This window comes from Grammomys surdaster, unplaced genomic scaffold, assembly GCF_004785775.1.
Source record: "Grammomys surdaster isolate TR1022 unplaced genomic scaffold, NIH_TR_1.0 125833, whole genome shotgun sequence".
In the NCBI taxonomy this organism is placed as follows: domain Eukaryota; kingdom Metazoa; phylum Chordata; class Mammalia; order Rodentia; family Muridae; genus Grammomys; species Grammomys surdaster.
In genome coordinates, this window is record NW_021620661.1 from 1,107,563 (window position 1) to 1,114,915 (window position 7,353).

Genomic DNA, 7,353 nt, shown 5'->3' on the forward strand with positions numbered 1-7,353 from the left:
ATTATATATATATATATATATATATATATATATGTAACGTATATATATAATTTTAATTGGTTTGGCCATATATGCATACATATCTATATAACCATCTCTCTCTCCTGTCTCTCTCACTCTCTCTCTCTCTCTCTCTCTCTCTCTCTCTGTATCTATACACATATATAGTATACACACAATTTTATTTATATACCAACACATATATATTCAGTGTTTGTTCATCACTATAAATAGAACTTAAATAAAATGATGTTTGGGGACTTTATATAATGCATAAGACTGTGTAATAAAAAAAAATAATTGCAGTCTAACTAAGATGCTGTCATGATCCTTTTACCAGCCACTATTAGGAAGTGTGGCCTTGTTGGAGTAGGTTTGGCCTTGTTGGAGGAAATGTGACACTGTGTGGGTGGTCTTTGAAACCCTGCTCCTAGCTGCCTAAAAGCCAGTCTTCTCTTTGCCTTTGGAACAAAAATTAGATCTCTCGGCTCCTCCAGTGCTATGCCTGCCTGGATGCTACCATGTTTCCCACCATGATAATAATGGACTCAACCTCAGAACCTGTAAGTTTGTCCCAACTAAATGTTTGCCTTTATAACAGTTGCCTTAGTCATGGTGGCTCTTCACAGCAATGGAAACCCTAACTAACACAACTGGTATTTATAGTCTCACCCTTCTGATTACAAATATAGACTGTATTTTCTTGCCTGACACTTACAAATGGTAAGGTGACTGAGCTCAGTGAGATTGGTGAAATGTGTGTGCAGCATTAGAGGTCTTACTTGCCAAACCTTTCTCAGACTCTTCTTTTTAATTCCTGTCAAGATGGAGAGGTCAGGTTGAAGAGATGCCTCAGTGGCTCAGAGGACTTGCAGAACAAGCACAAGGAGCTGAATTCTAGTCCTCCATGCAAAGGGTTAGGCATGGAGTCTGCAACTCCAGCACTATTGGAAACTGGAGGATTACTGGGACTTGGCAGTGGGCAACTCAGCTCTAGGTTCAGTGAGAGCTCTTGCATCCAAGGAGTAAGGTGAAGAACTGCATAGCACAGCATCCAGTGGCATCCTCCTTTATCTTCTTGAATACATGGGTATGTACACCCATTTCCACAAGTGTACAGATGTGCACATGTACAAAATGTAGGGCGGCCTCTGAGTACCTAGCAGGGGTAAAGATAGGTTAGAGCAGAGGGTTCTTGTCCACACTATCACCAGACAGTCCATATCACAATTGTACATAAAACATGAATTTATTATATTAAACTATGAGATGTGGGGGCATTCAGTAACAATGTCCTTGCTAACTGATAGTAACAACTGTGCAAGACATAGTCGTTGTTTTCTGTTTCTCCATTAGTTTCTGATCAAAGCTATGTTTTCTCAGCAGAAGCTTTGTCTATTTATTTTTAAGCTGTTAAGAGAAGAATCTAATTATAAATGAAACACAATGGAAACTAAACACAGAGTTACGATATTATACAAAGAATCTCAGTCATGAGCTCAGAATCAGCTGACTGCAGGAGAGAGGGAGGTTAAAGCTTGTCTAGTGTTTCTACAGTCATCTCTTATCAAACTGGCATGGCAGTCATGGATAGGACTCAAGCATTCCCTGGCTACCCAAAATGGAAAATGCCCACACATTTCCTACTTCTGTCAACACCATCACTTCTCATTCAAAATCATATGATATGATATTGTTTGTTTCCTGTTGTCAAATAACAGTAGAGAGAAAAGGGAAGATGACCACATGATAGGTGACATTAACCTGTGGCATAGATGATGTGGAGGAAGCCAGGGAAAGAAAGCACTTCAGTTATGTCCACATTTACTACCTAAAGTTTGAATTCACAGATTGACCAGATTCTTTCAAAATGTATCACTGGTGCTATTTCTAACTGGGAGTAAAGTATCCCTAATCAGATGGTTTGATTAAAAAAAAATGGAATAAAAAAACTCAAAAAAATGTATCACTGACATTATAATCTTTAAATATTGACTGAATAATATTGCTTGCTTACCTGCACTCCTTCTGAAGCCTATATTTACACTTTACATTGTTTTTAGTTTTCGTTTTGGATTTCTTTATTTTATGTGTATCTGTGTGTTTGCCTGTGTGTACATATGAGATTGTCAGATATGTTAGTCTACCAGACCTTAGGTAGTAGGAGCCCTGACTACTCTACAACTTCTATATACTCTAGGTTCCTAGTCTTCTGCTGCTGTAGCTACTGGCTTTGTTTCAATTCCCCAGTGAGTGAATGTGTGGCATGTTGAAGGTCCCTAAATTTTTTCACTTTCGCTCAAAGCATGGCTCTTTGTCTAGATCTTCTCATTGCCGGGGATGAGCTCAGAGTATGTCCTGCTCTGACCGACTCTCACTTTTCAGCACAAACTAAACTTTCTCTGCTATTCCACCTTTTAATCATTTTGTTCTGTTTTGTGTTTTCATTATTTTCTTTCATATAGGACACCAATATTTATCTAAATATCTATGTGCCTTGAAATATCTGTTACTTGAAAACCTTCCTATTTGTATTGTAAATTCTTCACAAGTGAAGACATTGTTTTACTAATCTGTTCCTTTTCTCCACAATGTAATTTTTACAAATATTCTGACTCTGCATCCACCTTTGATTTTGCCTAAAGGTTAACTAAGAGTATTCTTAAAACTCCATTGAAATGAGACCCTTCTTCCTCTCTACTTGGGAATTCCTGGTTCATTGTCATATGCTATACACAATCCTTTTGCAAACTGTAACCATGTGCTACATGTATTTTACTAATTTTTTTGTTTATTTTCAATTTCCTCTCAGAAATTATGTTGGATGTGAGCAGAGAATTTTTCCCTGACCTATCTCAATTTACTTCTCTTGTTATCTGGCAAATCGTAGGCATGTAATAAGCATCTTTTAAATGAATGAAGAAATAATATTAGCACACAGATTTGGGGAATTAATGAACAAGACACCTAGGTAAAGGCTAACAGATTTGGGGCATCCACTGTAGATAAATAGCCAGAAGAGGTTTCATGAAAGAACAATTTTATATTATAAACATGATCTTCTGCAGGATGTAAAGATAAGACAAGCTTAAGAAGCAATGAGTTCAACTCTTTTTAAAAATTATTATCGTGTGTATATGTGTGTGTGTGTGTGTGTGTGTGTGTGTGCATGCGTGCATGTGCATCTGTGTGTCCACATGAGACAATTTCAGGTACTTGCAGAGACCAGAAGCATCAAGTCCCCTGGAGTTATACAAACATTTGTGAGCTCCCTGAGTGGGAACTAGGAACCATGTATGAGCCCTTTGTAAGAGTAGCATGTGTCTCTATCCATTGAGCCATCTCTCCAGCCCAGAAGGAACTTCAACTCTAAGGAAAAGAACAGATTTCCATTTTGAGGACCTCATTGTGGCATGGGCCCAAGGAGAGGAGGGAATGGCATTTGAGGAATGGCTGGAGCACAAGTCATCAATCCTGTGTGGGCCTTATAGCTCTCAGCAGTATTTCTGGAGTTTTTAGGAGAACAAAGATAAATACTTTATAAGCAGGGGGAAAAATGTGCTGTAATTTACTTTTGTGAAAGATCAGTCTTATTGCAATGTGCAGAACCATAACAGGGAAGAAAGGAAAAATATGGGTGAAAAATCTATTGAAGTAGCCACAATAAGAAATTATGTTTTGTTTGATTTTTGAGGGAACTGGGTGGTTACTAAAGATGATAATTAGACACATTTGAAGTATTCTTTAAATAGGAAACAGTACTTGGTAATGGAGTAGATAGGTGACATTAAGTAGAAATAATCAAAGGTTTCCTTTTAGTTTCCCATACACTAATTGTCACAGTATGGATAGTATAGGAAAAGCTGACCTCTTCAGGTGTAAATCACAAGAATATATTGAATTTTGGTTCTGTTTGAAACATTCAAGTGGATATATGTTGTGAACACTCAAAACTACGAGCTTGTATTTCTGAGGAGGTGTTTAAGATGGGGATAGGAACTTGGCTATGAACTTGTACATTGTTTAAAGCCATAGGAATGTTGTGAACACCCAAGAAACAAGCATAGAGATGAGAGAAGGAACCCAGTTGCAATCTTTTCACCCTGGGATGAAGCGAAATCACTGTCAAGGGAGAATGAGACCAACTGGCAACCAGGAAATAAGAGAAAAGCCAAAGAAACTAAAGTGTTCTAAGAAGGGAGTGTTCTCCTGAGCTTCTCGGAATTTTCAGATGAAGACAGACAAGTGTTCATTGATTTTGGCAACAGGCAACTCACTGGGGACAGAACCAAAAGTGGTTCCAGTGAAGACAAATGATGGGGGTGAAATCAGATCCGAGGGAAATGAGGACTAAATGGAAGGGAAGAAATATGGTCTGGTGGCTCGGGTGAGACGGTCCCTCCCCATATGCTCATATATCTGGATGCTTGATTTCTAGGTGGTTGTACTATTTGGGGGAGGTTATGGAATCTTTTGTCGGTGAAGCTTTGCTGAAGATATATGAGGGCAGGTTGGGAGAGTTTATAGCTTCCTCCTACTGTGTAGTCTCCCTTTCTGCTTCCTGAGTATGGATGGCAATGTGACCAGTGGCTTCATGGTCCTGGCACCATGCTTTTTCTTCTGGTTATATCTTCCTGACTCTAATAAACTCTATTCTTTTAAAGCTGAAAACTAAAACAAATCCTTTCTTTCCCAAGCTGCTTCTGTCAGAGTATTTTATCACAACAACAGAAAAGTAACTAAGATATGGTTATGGAAGAAAGCAGAGAAGTGAGATGATATCTGTGAGTGTTCTCTTTCAAGGGATTTTTTTTTTAAATTTTCATTTGACTACTGAAGGAAGTAGAGTATATTAGCATCAATTCTGAAACACTGGGTAAAAAGACAGTGATAGATACTAACCTATATAGTCAAGCAAGTTAAGTATTTGGTAAGGGATGAGTAGAAAAATGGGGTCTTGAAAAATGTTTTCTATTGAAATGAGGCAAAGTAGGAGAAGGTAGCAGATGCAGACTGTGCTCCTCAGAGTATTGTCTGTGATCTCAGTTGTGCTTATTCACATATCCAGTGATATCTGACTGTTCCAGTAGAGAGATGGAGGCAGGTAGGTCACAGTTTGTCATCTCTCAGAAACCCATTTCAGGCAGTTTCTCATCATGGTGTTAAAAGGCAAGGCAATATTCTTAACACTTAAAGATTTCAGTTATAATTGATTTCAATAACTTCTTATACTAAACTGTATCATGGTGAAAGTTCGAGTCAGAATGTAGAGCCAAGAGGATGCATGACAACGAGTGTATATACAAGGACTGTGGAAGAATTGGGCCATTGTTTTTTTCAAAGTTGATTCACGAAGATGAATATTTGGTTCTAAGAAAGTCAGTGTGTGTCTGACTGTCAGTGAAACTATCATATTGTGATGTCAACAGGTAATGTTTTACAGAATGACATCTGCCAGAAAGAGAAAAGATACAGCAGGTGTATTGATAGTGTTAGTGTGAGGGGACCATAGTGGAAAGGTTGAAATATGAGGCCAGATGAGGTCTTCATTGGTAGTCTCACTAAGCAGGTAGGATTGACAAGACAAAGCATCAGAAGCAAGTGGCTGTTGGGCTCTGTGAAGGAATCCCAGGTCGTTGACGGAGTTTACTCCTGGTATTCGTTGCCTTGGCAAGACTGTGTGCTGAGATGAAGGCTATGGCAAAAGGACCGAGTTGTGGGTTTGAAATGCTGTCAATAAAATCAATTAAAACATCTGTTTCCAGCCTGAGCTAACCATCCAGAAATGTGCTTTTAATTTGCATATTATTGTTGGTCATGCTTTCATCGGCCACTGTCTGTTGCAGTCATTGGGTGGAAAATATTACTCAAATCCTATCAAAGTTTTCCTATTAAGTTTATGAATTTTGTGAACTGATACCTAACTTAAATTTTTTCATATTTTATGGGAAAAATCACATAACTTGGAAACCATATGGTCAATCTTTGAAGGACCCAGGCATCTTTGTTCTTTCATAATTGTATAACACAGGCAGAGAGATTATTTCACTTACCAAACCGAGTCCCAAGTTGTGTTCTTAAATCAACTTAAAGGGCTGCTCACAGAGTACTCGAAATTGTTTTTCTTCATTTCCCTCTACTTTGGGAAAATGAATATGTTCACAGGATACCAAGATAGGGCAGAAAAACAAATTAAAATATATATTGCAACCTAAACACTACATAAGAAAGTAGATTGTGGTAAAGCTGAACTGACCATTAGTGACATTTGTAGCATAATATGCAAGAGTCCCACCTGATACGCTTGATGAAATAAAACAGGGGTAACTTTCTCCAGATCACTAGGATTGTGGAACAACTGTAAAACTAATCAGAAACTGTTATTGCCTAGAAGCAGAGTCAGATTTTCATAATTTTGTAAACATGCTGGAAGTTTTCACAGAAATGAATCAAGGGAAAAAGAAACATCTGGAAAGATTACAGTGTACATCTAAAAAGCAGTAGCCTGTGAGACGTTCTGTTAAAGGCATGTTTGCTGCCCTGGAGAGCTAGTCCACAGACATTTCCTCATAGGCTTACTTCAAAATTAAAAGAATGGAAGGGAAGAATAGACAAATTAATTAGAAAGAGAAGTAGAGTGCTTTGTGGCAAGATATTCCTGAAAGACACTGTCAGGTTAACCCAAGTGAGTTCAATTTTACAGTAATAGGATTTCTAATATTGTCGTACACTATTGTTCAAAAAATCCCTAATAGTCCTAGCCCAGAGTGCACTGTACCATTCTCTGGGGATGCTTAATTTTTTTCTTTCATAAATTATAAATAATGTAAGGTCTCAGGAAATATACTGAGCTAAGCAATAGTATTGGCTAGGGGGCTGTGCAAAGACGCTTCATTTCGAAAAGCTTTATCCTTTTAAATAACCTAAGATTATTTTTCTTTTTTCAAATTGTAGTACATTTGAGATAAAAGGAAAATTTTGGATAAAAAGCACAAGGTGGTGGTTGCATTGGGAATCTCCAAAGATTTGACTGATGAGGTACGAGTCTCAGATGATGCAGCTTTGAAAGAAGGTGTTTCTTACTAGGTAAACAACTCATGCTCGTAACTACAAGCGTATCTCATTTTATAAGCTATCAGTTGTTGCTTTTTAAAGCAGAGGATAAAGATAGACTTGCAAATAGGCAGAGCTAAATGTTAGCTTTTGTTTCTCGTATTCCTACTTTCCTCTTCCTACATTCTAGGATACCCTGTCCATGTGCCCAGGTGCAGCTCTTTGAAATATCATTTTGATCACCTTACTTGTAAGACGTGACTTTTATTTCTTGATTTCTGTGACTTCAGTTTCCAGCCT